At 40.4% G+C, this 12607-nt stretch overlaps 1 pseudogene; it reads right to left on the minus strand.

Moving 5' to 3' along the window:
- Positions 1-10561: 10561 nt before the first annotated feature.
- Positions 10562-12189, minus strand: LOC136527425 (uncharacterized; annotated as a pseudogene).
- Between the last annotated feature and the right edge of the window lie 418 nt (positions 12190-12607).

Consider the following 12607-nt stretch of genomic DNA (forward strand, 5'->3'; position numbering starts at 1 on the left):
CGATTACAGAAACGGATTTTTCTTCCTTTTTCTTTTCCGAGTAAAAATAATACTTATTGTTGCATTATTGTTTTCTCTTTTTGTCAACACAAGAAAAAGGATTCTGCTACCGGTACTCGTGAGTTGACACGTGGAGCTGTGAGCTATGCCTATGCGGGATGCTTTATGGGCTTTGGCATATACGGGTATGAGCTGGTCCCTCGTCCCATTATACTTTCTTGGAAAGTCAAATACTTTTAATTTTAATTATATAGAATATATTAATATTTATACTACAAAATTAGTATTATTAAATAAATCTTTAAGCATATTTTTATAATAAATTTATTTAGAGATACAAATATTGTCTTCCTTCGTCCTAAAATAAATGCATATCTCGTTTCTCGAGAAGTCCAATATTGTTAAGTTTGACCAAGTATATATAAAAAATAATCATGTTTATGCTGTGTAACAAGTATAATTAGATTGGCATTGAAACATACTTTCATAATAAATTTATTTGGAGATACAAACATTGATATTTTTTTCTATTTACTTGGTCAAAGTTAAAAGAGTTTAACTTTTCGAGAAGCGAGAATTGCATTTATTTGGGGATAGGAGAGTTATAGCTTTTGCATAGATTAATATTTTTTGCTCTTTAAACTTTTATTAGTAGACATCAATTTACCTTGTCATAGATCATTTGGTCCTTGTAGAGCAACTCCAAGAGACGCTCTATTTCCTTTCTAATTCCTAGGAATAGATATTTTGATGAAAAAATACCTCCAATATTTTCTTTATTTGGTTATTCAAATATAGCCATCTTTTATTCCGGATTTCTCGCTAGACAAAGATAGAAAACGAGAATGACTCTATAGAGAGCACACAAGATATACAAAAATTATTGAAGAGCAGAAAGATATAGGAAGTATTTTTTTTTCTGTTAATGGCTCTTCAAATAATGATTATGAGAATAAGCTTTAGAAAGACTCTTCTATATGTTTTACCAAACAAGTGAAGCAAGCATATAAAATCATTGTAATCCACGGTCCATGATCTCTGGGCCAGCTTATCCCCACACAGCCCGGCTACAGTCGCAGGCCGCAGCTTTTATATACCGGCCCAGGTTAGTATTCCACTTCGCTGAACCAGAGGAAGCAGAACCGTCTGCTTCAGCATTCTCCTCCTCCATGCTTGCGCGCGGCGGCGTAGCTAGTCCAGGGCTGGAGGGAAGCTCCGCAGCAAGCGCGTAGCAGCCGGGAGGGAGAGCGCGCCGCGCCTGACCGCTGCTTGAGCGGGTGCCACGAGGGGAAGAGGTATGGTGCTCCTCGCTTCTTTAGGCCCCAACTCAAATTTGTTGGTTGTACTGCACGAACTTGCTGTTACAGGAACAGCTATCAATCTTGGTATATCCCTGCATCTGAATCCAGTTTCTGCAATTGATCGAAATACAAAGGAAGTTCTGGTAGCAGCCTACTGTTGGTGCGGGTCTGTTGACGGTTAAGCTTTTCCATATAACTTGTTTTGTGAACTTGTGAGTTTGTGACTGGGTTCAGATTTCTATTACACTTATTTGTCGAAGCCAGGCTAGTTTTAGGAAAGGTTAGCACCTTAGCAAGTTAGCAGCTAGCGCAGTGCTGCTACCTCCAGCGAATACCAAGTATATTTGGTCAAATGGAATGTTGTTGATAAAGCTCAAGAAGACCTAGTAGGGACAAGAAAACTGAAGATGAAATGTGATGCTGGTCAGAGGACATGTAATCTGGAAATGACTAATACGTTGAATGTGCTCTAGATGGCTATGTATGAGCCAACACATTACACATGTACATGATATTCAGGGTAAAATAAGAACATCGTGATATATGTATAATGGTATGTGTGCATTACCTTGCAGCTTAACGTAAACCATGTAGGTTAAACCCTGCAACAGCCTCACGTGAGAGAAAAAGAACAAGACGTAGCCAAGGACAACTTGCCGGAGGACAGACACCATTGTAACAGGTTGCATATGCTCCCTTGTAACATATGCATGCGCATACCCGGCAAGTCATCCTTGGCTGCATTCCGCTCTCTTTCTCATTTCACGTAGGGCCATTGACAGTCACAACAAGCACCAATTTAAACCTCTCTAGGGTGTGCACAACAAGAAAGCTGATGTATGTATGTATGTATGCCTAGTCATCGGCTGCTATTTGATACATGTGAGGCTCAGTTATCTATATGACTCTATGTGCTTGTGTTCTGTATGACTTGCTGAGGCTTCTACCTTTGCTATATATAGACTTCCAAAAGTATTTGATGGAGATCTGATTTCCTCTTTTGTCTTGAACTTTGTCAAAGTAGATGCCTTTTTATATTTTATTGAGATGTTAGGTCTGATATGGCTAGATACTTTGACAATTTACACAGATCAGTGAAGTTTACTTGTACTAGCATCATGCTATAGGTATGCACAGCAGCACTAGTTAATTTCACTTCAATTTTGTCCAGGTGGTTATTTCCGTAGGTTATGAAGTTATTTCTTGTAATCATATCCGACAGTACAGGAAAGGTTAAGAGGATTTTAGAACTAATTGAGTTGAGTTTTTAATTATGCCTAAAGTTAATAGTGATTTGTAATTATATGAAACGCTGAAGCATTTGCAATAATGTAAAAATGAATTTTAAATAGTTTAAAATACTACTAGTAGGGAGTAGGAAGCCAGTACAAGGGAATATTAGTAAATTTTAACAATACATCAGAAGAGGACAAAGTGGTTATCAAAGATTGAAAGAACAAAGTAGTGGAACCTGAAAGGGGAGATGTCAGAGGTATTCAGGGAAAGAGTTATTAAAGAAGTCTCTTGGAAGGAAGAAGAGAACATGTGGGAGAAGATGACAACCAACATTCGGAAGGTGGCCTCAGAGGTGTGTGGAGTAACCAAAGGAAGTGGAGGCAAGGCTAAAGATACTTGGTGGTGGAATGAGGAAGTCCAAAGGGCTATTCAGGAGAAGAAAGAATGCTATAGACGCGTGTACCATGACAGGAGTGTGGACAACATAGAGAAGTACAAGGTGGCAAAGAAGACTGCAAAGCAAGCTGTGAGTGTGGCAAAGGGTAGAGCGTACGAGGATCTTTACCAACATTTGAGTACGAAGGAAGGAAAGAAGAACATTTATAGGATGTCTAGGGTTCGTGAGAGAAAGACAAGGGACTTCAACCAAGTTAAGTGCATTAAGGATGAAATGGACCATCTCTTGGTGAAGGAGGATGAGATCCAACATCGATGGCAAGAGTATTTTGACAAATTGTTCAATGGTGAGAATATGGACACAACCTTTTAATTGGATGACTCTTTTGATGACACCAATAGGCACTTTGTGTGGAGAATCCAAGAATCTGAGGTTAGAGAGGCGTTGAAAAGGATGAAATGAGGTAAGACGATGGGATCAGATGGTATCCCAATCGAGGTGTGGAGATGCCTTGGGGACATAGCAATAGTATGGCTAACCAAGCTGTTCAACCATATTTTTTGATCGAATAAGATGCCTGACAAGTGGAGGAGAAGTATATTGGTATCGATCTACAAGAATAAAGGAGATATTCAAAGTTGTACTAATTACCGGGGAATTAAGTTGATGAGCCATACTATGAAGCTACGAGAGAGAGTTATCGAGCATCGCTTGAGAGTAATAACGCGGGTCTCTATGAACCAATTTGGTTTCATGCCCGGAAGGTCAACCATGAAAACCATTTTCTTAATAAGACAAGTTATGGAGTGGTATAGAGAGAAAAAGAAGGTCCTACACATGGTTTTTATTGACTTGGAGAAGGCTTATGATAAAATACCAAGGAATGTTATGTGGTGAGCTTTGGACAAACATAAAGTTCTAACGAAGTACGTCGGGCTCATTAAGGACATGTACAATAATGTTGTGACTAGTGTTCGAACAACTGATGGAGACATGGATGACTTCCCGATTAGGATAGGACTACATCAAGGGTCAGCTTTGAGCCCTTATCTGTTTGTCTTAGTGATGGATGAGGTCACAAGGGACATACAAGGGACATCCCTTGGTGTATGCTTTTCGTGGATGATGTAGTGCTAGTTGATGAAAGCCGGATAGGAGTGAATCAGAATCTGGAGTTATGGCGGAAGACTTTAGAGTCCAAAGGTTTTAGACTCAGTAGAACTAAAACTGAGTATATGAGATGTGACTTCGGCACTACTACTCAGGAGGAGAAAGATATTAGCTTGGAAGGTCAAGTAGTGGCTAGGAAGGATACCTTTCGATATTTAGAATCAATGCTATAGAGAGATGGAGATATTGATGAAGATGTTAGCCATAGAATCAAAGCAGGGTGGATGAAGTGGCACCAAGTATCTGGTGTCCTATGTGACAAAAAGGTACCACAGAAGCTAAAAGGCAAGTTTTATAGGATGGTGATTAGACCTACTATATTGTATGGTGCATAATGTTGGCCTACGAAAAGACGACATGTTCAATAGATAAGTGTCGCGGAAATACGTATGTTGCGTTGGATTTACGGTCATACAAGAAGGGATCGAGTTCGGAATGATGATATACGTGATAGATTAGGGGTAGCACCAATTGAAGAAAATCTTGTCCAACACCGATTGAGATGGTTTGGACATGTCCAACGGAGACCTCTAGAGGCACCGGTGCGTAGTGGAATCCTAAGCCAGGATAATAACATGAAGAGAGGCAGAAGAAGACCGAAGTTGACTTGGGTAGAGACAATAAAAGGAGACTTGAAAGGATGGAATGTACCCCAAAGACTTAGCCTTAGATAGGAGTGCTTGGAAAATAGCTATTCACATGCCTGAACCTTGATGGCTTCTACTGGGTTTCAACTCTAGCCTACCCTAACTTATTTGGGACTTAAAGGCTTTGTTGTTGTTGTTGTTTAACAATACATCAGAAACATCTACATGTCTGCTTCTTATCGCATTTTCAAACTGAAAGAATAGGCAGCACAATAGTAAGATTTTCTTGACCGAAAGTTGTATACTAAGATTTGATGCTCCCCTCCTTCCAATGCGTGTCGTGTCCTGATTTGTCAATAGTTTGTGATAGTTACCCCTATTTTTCTGTCACTAATTTATGATTGATGAGTGGGTATTTATGTCACCAAGCGATTGGTTGAGTGGCTATGAGAGTTTATATCATTTTCCCTTTCCAAATTTTGAATTAATCTGTCTCCTAGAGAGAACATTCCTTCATCCCTGGATTCACTATCCATGATGTGGTGAGGGAAATGATTACAGATAGCCTTTTACCTGCTCCTTTATTTTGATTTTACCAAATTTGCATGTAGGTATGACTTTAGAGGATACAATATGATATGTAAGATGTTTGACCTACTTTAGACAAGAGAAGGCATAGCATTGACTTGAATCATTACAAGTTGTCAAATAATGGAAGTTATGGTACTTGCAAGATGGCCCATTAGATTGTATTGGACCACATGACCAGAACAAATTCTTTCCTCAAAAAGACCAGAACAAATTCTGTGTCCTAGAATGGCAATTTCACACGTCTGAGCAATGCCATACCTTTTTTCAAGGAGAGGGACAGGGAGAGATGAAGAGAATAATATTATCATGTCCTTTTGCTAGGGGAAAAGGTATTGTGGCCGGTGGCCCTTGGTTTCTGAAGAGGCAATTAACTTTCCTTTTGAGAATTTTATTCGGTTAACCCTTTTTTATGACTAGTTGAGTGTCCGTGTGTTGCTATGGATAAAACATCTCATGACATACAACCACACAAGTAAACTATACATAGAATCCCATGTCATCACAAATAATTAACATTAAAACACATAATTCAAACTAATTTATTTAAAATAAAGAAAACAGTACGATGTTATTAATTTCATCCACACAAGTATAATATATGTAGAATCTCATGTCATCACAAATAATTAACGTTAAAACATATAATTCAAACTAATTTCTCTGAAATAAATAAAACCAATCAATAACATGTCTACAAGATCGTCATGCGCTACTTGTCTCTCATTTCTTTCTGACTTCCTCTATTACCTGAAATTCAGATGGATACAAAAATATTAGTAATAAAGGACACAAATGTAAGAATATAATAGCTGTGCAAAACAGAAGACAATACCTTTTCATGGAGTGAGGACCTCTTTGTAGACAATATTTTTCGTGTATGTACCATTTATTTTTGTCTTTTTTCTTATCCTTCTTATCACTGGGTGGGTCAACAAGGATCCTAATGTTCGATTTGGTAGTGGCTCTAGATAGCGCAACATACAGCTGACCATGAGAGAACACTGATTCAGGCAAATACACACTAGCATTGGGGATAGTTTGTCCCTGTGCCTTGTTAACCGTCATGGCAAAACTGAGTCAAACAGGAAACTGCTTCCTCTTGAACTAGAATGGGAACATCTCATCATCCGAGCGGCATAACGGAATTCAGGGTAGGAAGATTTGCTTTCCGGCATGGTCGGCGACCATAATTTCTACATCGATGGTATTTCTTTGGAACCCTTGAACTACCAGCCTCGTTCCATTGCAAAGTCCACCCGTAGGGTCGATGTTCCTTAGCAATATGATCGGGGACCCAATCTTGAGCTTTAACACATGTGGAGGGATACCGTGGGGGGTCAAGGTGTTGAGGAACTTAGATAGGTAGTAGTTATGTGGATCATCCACCACACTGTCAAAGCTATGGTACACCATCTCATCCCCTTGGAAATGACTTATCTTCATGTTAATCATATCAACCCAATCGTTTCGCGTAGATAATATTGCTCGTGAGGTGATGTAGCTCTTGTTTGACATATTGGCATTGATGGCAGGGAATATGCAGTCAATTAACGCATCAAGATCACTGTCTTCCCTGGTCTGTGGTATGCATATATCATCAGGAAGGTAGATTTCACCATCACCATTAGCATCCTTAGAGCCTCCCCTGATGCGTAGCAAGTATTCTACAAATCATGGGCCGCTCTTTGCCCTCATGTTGCGCACAAGTTTGAGATGTCGCATGGAATTCCAAAGGTAGGACATCCGAAGTGAGGCACCAACTACTTGAGCTCTTGACCCTCTTCGAACATCTGGGAGAACCTACCTAAAATCTCCACCAAACACCACAGTCTTCCCCCCAAACGGCAGGTTAGGACAGTCCATGATATCATGAAGGCTGTTGTCTAGCGCCTCAACACCTTGCCTCTTCATCATCATCACCTCATCCCAAATAATATTGGATGCGGTCCGAAGCAGCTTGGCGGTACCACTCTATTTTGTGAAGCTACAAAAGGCCCCATCATCGAGGGTGACGGGAATCTTGAAGCGCGAGTGGGTGGTTCTACCACCAGGCATTATTGAGGCTACAACACCAGATGTTGCTATTGCCACGACAATCTTATTCTAACTACGTATAGTAGCAAGCAGGGCCCTGTATAGATAAGTCTTTCTGGTGCTGCCAGGTCCATCCACAAAGAACAAACCCCCATGATCGCTATCAACAATAGACATAATTTTATTATAGGCAGCTTGCTGCTCCTCGTTAAGGGTCTTTGATAGTGCCATGTCATCAACGCTTGCCTCAATGCTAGCCTCCTCGAAAATCTCCCTAGGAATATTGCTAGATGGATCATATGTGTCATCGATATTAGGAAGTGGATACATCTTTACGTACTTCTGCATTGATTCTAACAACTTCTAAATATCTATGAGGACCATCTGCTCCATTGCGAAGCTAGACTGGTTATTGCACTTGTAGTCCTCTAACATTGCCTCGTGATTTTCCCAGAGTTCTGACACATCGCTTGGCTCACAAAATACCAAGATTGTTGCAAAGAGCCTTCGCAGCGCATATGACATCATCCACAGAGTAGCTTCAACAAGGCCCTTGTGCAGTGTGTCTGCTTCAATGAGGCCCCTTCTTTTTATAGCTTCACGAAAAGTCTGTGGGAGTACACCAGAATCTATCCTTAGATCAGTGAACGAGGTTGCACCAGCCACGTGGTTTAGAAGAACCCTAAGATAGTAACGCTCTCCTTTGGCTAGATTGGCACATACAACTCTTTTGATCTATCTTAAATGATTCTTTTACGCCCTCCTAATCCATGATTTTCCCTATGAGTCCCACTTATAGTACTCAGGAAAGTCCCGATACAATATATCGTGGGCATGTTTAGATGTGTTGTTCTTCTTGAAGTAGGCTGTAAGCATCGACCTTTCAACACCTGGACGATTAAGCACTCGTTGAACACCCTCGTGCTGGTGAAATGACACCATGTGCATGTTAGAAAGATGGAGCTACAAGGACAACACCAAAGGGGACCTATCACTTATATCAAAACCATATATCCTCCACAAGGCTTCTGATGGAGTTACCCATCTAGCATCCTTGTACTGTTTGATCTCATCGATGTTTCCTTCATTGTCCTCATTGTCAGTCTCTCTCACAACCATAGACGTGCGGTCATGACCCTTGTAAATGTACTTAAACAAATACTTGACGGCCTTGATGCTCCCACACACCTCAACATTGATGTGGCAATTGAACAGACATAGGAGGTATGGGTTGTAAGGCATGACCCATCTGTTGTCAAGGTCATGCCCATGAACTTTTTCTTTTCTACCATTGTCACACCGTCTGTAAACCAGGTATGAATCCTTGCCCTGTAATGTGGCATCACAGAAAGGTCACGGGTAACAGTTCTTGCATTATTCATGGCCCTTTGTGCATGGGCAATTGCGATTAAGTACTCCACAAGGGCCATGCATCATATGCTTTGTAACCATTTTATACAAGTACAGATATTTCTTCTTGTTTGGGAGCTCGACTGAGATGAGAAGGTCATATTGTTCTAGGCACGTGATTTTGTAGCGTCCCTCCATGATTAGCAAAAAATGTGCGTGCGGTAGACCCCTCTTCTGGAACTCCACAACATACACGTGTGCACGAACCTTTCCAAGGATATCCTTTTTTATCAACATGTGCTTAAACTCTTCCAGTTTTGCCCTAAAGACCCGATCAATAAGATCTGGACGATCCTATGGTGTTTGTCTAGGGTACAACTCATGCGTGATCTCATCCCACTTTGGATTACTTGTCATAGTTAGCAAGATGTCTAGTTTTCCAAACCTCTGCACCGGTGCCATGGCATCCAAGTACCTATGCCTCATGTCCCTCAGGCCTCCGATAAACGAAGAAGGCATCATCATCCACTTTCCAACAGCTTTTGATCTTCCCTTACTAGTATGCAGGCTATCAACCAATTTTTGGGTGGAGGTCGGCCCTAATCTCTGTTTGACGATTGTGTATGTAATCCAATTGAGAACTCTCAATTTTGATATACGTGTCCACCGCAAACTATTGGAAAAGGCGCTTGCCATAAAGTATAGTATTAAAGATTCTTGGCCATATTTGGAACTTGTAGTAGTAGTAGTCACGCACAGAAACACATAAATTTCCCAAAGAGTCTACAAAAAAATATGGTATTAGAGGTGTTTCTAGGATAATGATTTGATATTCATGAAAAGTATAAGAAGATAAACAAACTAGTTTCTTCTTCTGTACCACTACGAGCCTTACGTAGGGCACGAGCCGTGTTGACATCCTCCATATAACACCTTTCTTTGGGATATCCATATGCCATCCAAGCTCACCGCTAGTGAAGAAGAGTGGGTATGAAATAGCATCATAGCATCCATGGTATGATCGGATGCCATGCATGTTCCTATCTTTCCCATGTAGGACAACACTATTCTAAAACTAACCAAGGAGTTCACTACCCTCGATCCAAACAGCAGCCACCTCCGAAGCCATCGACACATTGTATGTCCTTTGGTCTAATCGCTGATCAAGGTTAAGTGTGACGATAGTCCTCGAGTTGTCCAGCCTGCCCCATACTCCTCAAATGTTGTGAGTATGGGTTGTCATGAAGGATGGCCACCAATCTCTCTATAACTTCTTTATCTTTTTGGTATTGCTCTTCTCGACACCTTCAGTACTGGTGCTCAAGGCTCAGATCGTCATCATAGAAGTAAAGCTCAAGATGTCTAGGCTCCTTACCATCTTCTCTCCCAAATGACCTTATGTTGTGATAGATCATGCCATGTGCACGAAAGGTATATATGATGTTGTTTTTTATGTTAGTAGTAGCACTGTCGAGACGACAGTAGAGGGAAGTGAAAGAGAAGTGGCAATTAAAAAACCCGATATTGTCACGGAAGTGCCTAGCGTCTGCGTCAGAGCTCGTCCAAAGCCTCATGAGCTGGTCTGGTATGATTGGCGCATTTAGCTCAACCTTTCCGCTGTGGCAATAGAACCCAGGAGGTTCTTTTGGAAACCTCTTCGCACCGCAGTGGCTGCAATATGGGACAGGTTTTAGCATGTGTCTCCCTAGGCATGTTACTATACACCTTTTCATATGGGTCAGGTACTTTAGGGTTAGAAGTCGTGTCTTCCTCTGGAGTATCACTTTGGACATCATCATCTAATTCCTCTATTGAAATGACATTTGAACATAAAAATAAAGGTTAGATAAAGGAGTGGATGTTTAGAAAGTTATTCAATATTTGGTACAAATACCTTATCCAGCAAATAGGTATCCCTCGTCCTCTTCCTCATCATCTTTGAATATATCGCCCTCATCATCGTCTGTGATTGTCACACCGCCATGAGATATTACAGCTTGGGTAACAATAAAGGAAAGCAAATATTGTAAAGAATGTTAAAAGTAGTGCAAATTACCAGTGTCGTCAAATAATGGTTATGCAGGTGTAGCTAATGCATTTTGATTGCTTGGTCTAGCGTTTTCTATCAATCACATAATGGACATGGTTGAGATAGAAATAAAGTTGTTTCATGTGAAGGAACAGGGGTAGGGAGACCTTTTTACTTAACATTGTTGGTCACGGTTGACTGAGGTAAACACATTTCTTCATCCGCATGGTCTTTAGTCATGCATTCATCATCATTGTTAGCTACCCTCGTGTTTCGACCGATGCGACGCTCAAACACAGTGTTACGGTGAGCTAGCAATGCATGTATTTGCCTAGATGGAACATTTTGTCTATGTGTCATATGACTAGGCAGTATATCACCACATCCATCGTCATCATCATCATCATTTGTCTCCTCAGTAGCTTGTGGGAAGCAAATAGGTGTTGTAGTGGATTCTGGGTTAACCTAATCGCTGGGGCTTACTGTGGGTGCATGAGGCCCATATGAGTTTGTAGTGGGCCACACCATCTTTGGATTAAAGAGTGATTCTCCATTGCGATGGACTCACTGTTTAAGGTGTGTTTCTTCACCTCCTTGGGGCGGTTTGTAGTCACTTTCATTGCCTCTTTACGAGATGGAGTTTTATTGTAAAGCCTCTGTCACCTGCGCCTTTGTTCCCGTTGCTCAGGTGTCATGTTTGCATGTCATCCTCTTCCTTGCACGATCAGCCATGACTTGCTCATTTGTTAACTGTCTCTTACATGAAGCATCGGTGCGTTGTGACTGCAATTCTTGATTAACTATGCTGCGAGCAGTAATTACTTCATCTTCATCACCTACATAGTTGTGTTTGAGTTAAAATAGTAACAAGACAACCAAAACACACTAGATATCCATCAACGATCCTCTCGCTGTATATAAAGCTACTGATAGATTTGCCAACACAAAAATGTAGGTGTTGATGCCATATAAACAACAGTTCAATTACCTGATATCTGATTGGATATATCATCAATATTAATTGTACGGAGTGAATCATTCCTATGCAACCAATCATCTATTTCATTAGGATCCATATTTTCCTTGTTTGGTGCATCCTGACCATCTACCAATTGTGATAGAACATGTATGAGTAACATCAATAGTATAGTAATATCTATATTATTACTCAACAACGTCTCTACTATACTACCATTAGTAGTTTCAATATGTAGGTGTTGCCCCTTTTTTCTTTTATATGCTTCTTGGCATTTTTTTATTTCTTTCGTCCCTTTTCTCTTGAGACATTGCGAGCCATCGAGCCTTTTCTCTTTCTCTCTTGCGTTCTCCAGCATCGCTTCCTACAGTGTTACATCTAGATACTTTAATTATCATTAATAACATAAACAATACGCTAAATTTAATAATATAGTAAAAAGATGATTTATTTTGTTTACCTCCATTAGTAGTGTTAGTCTTGTCACCAAATGGTGCTGGAGAGCCACTATTTTCCATTGAATTAACCATCAAATGTCTAGGAATCATACACTAACCATTAGGTGAGAAACAAAAAGGCAAGTTAGTGTTACATGTTGACCTAGCAAATAATGCCACCGAGCGGCCGGGCTACACAATAGGTAGGACTGAGGAATGTTTTTTGTGTGGTTACAAAGAGAAAGTGAAGCAGTTACAATCTCTAAATCGAAAACAAAATCTAGGAAGGGCAAATCCATGTTTGTTGGGATAGAAACACAGAAGAACAATCCAATAAGTGGGCTCTTTATTATGATGAAAACCCCAAGAGTGCATATATTTATAGTCTTCATATACCTCAGAATGCAAATTCTTTCTAGGCACACAAACTTACCATCAGAGTTGAAAAATCAAAATCATTGAGTAACAACCTATTGATAGACAACAAAAAGTTTGGCAC

Source organism: Miscanthus floridulus, chromosome 19 (assembly GCF_019320115.1).
Source record: "Miscanthus floridulus cultivar M001 chromosome 19, ASM1932011v1, whole genome shotgun sequence".
Classification (NCBI taxonomy): domain Eukaryota; kingdom Viridiplantae; phylum Streptophyta; class Magnoliopsida; order Poales; family Poaceae; genus Miscanthus; species Miscanthus floridulus.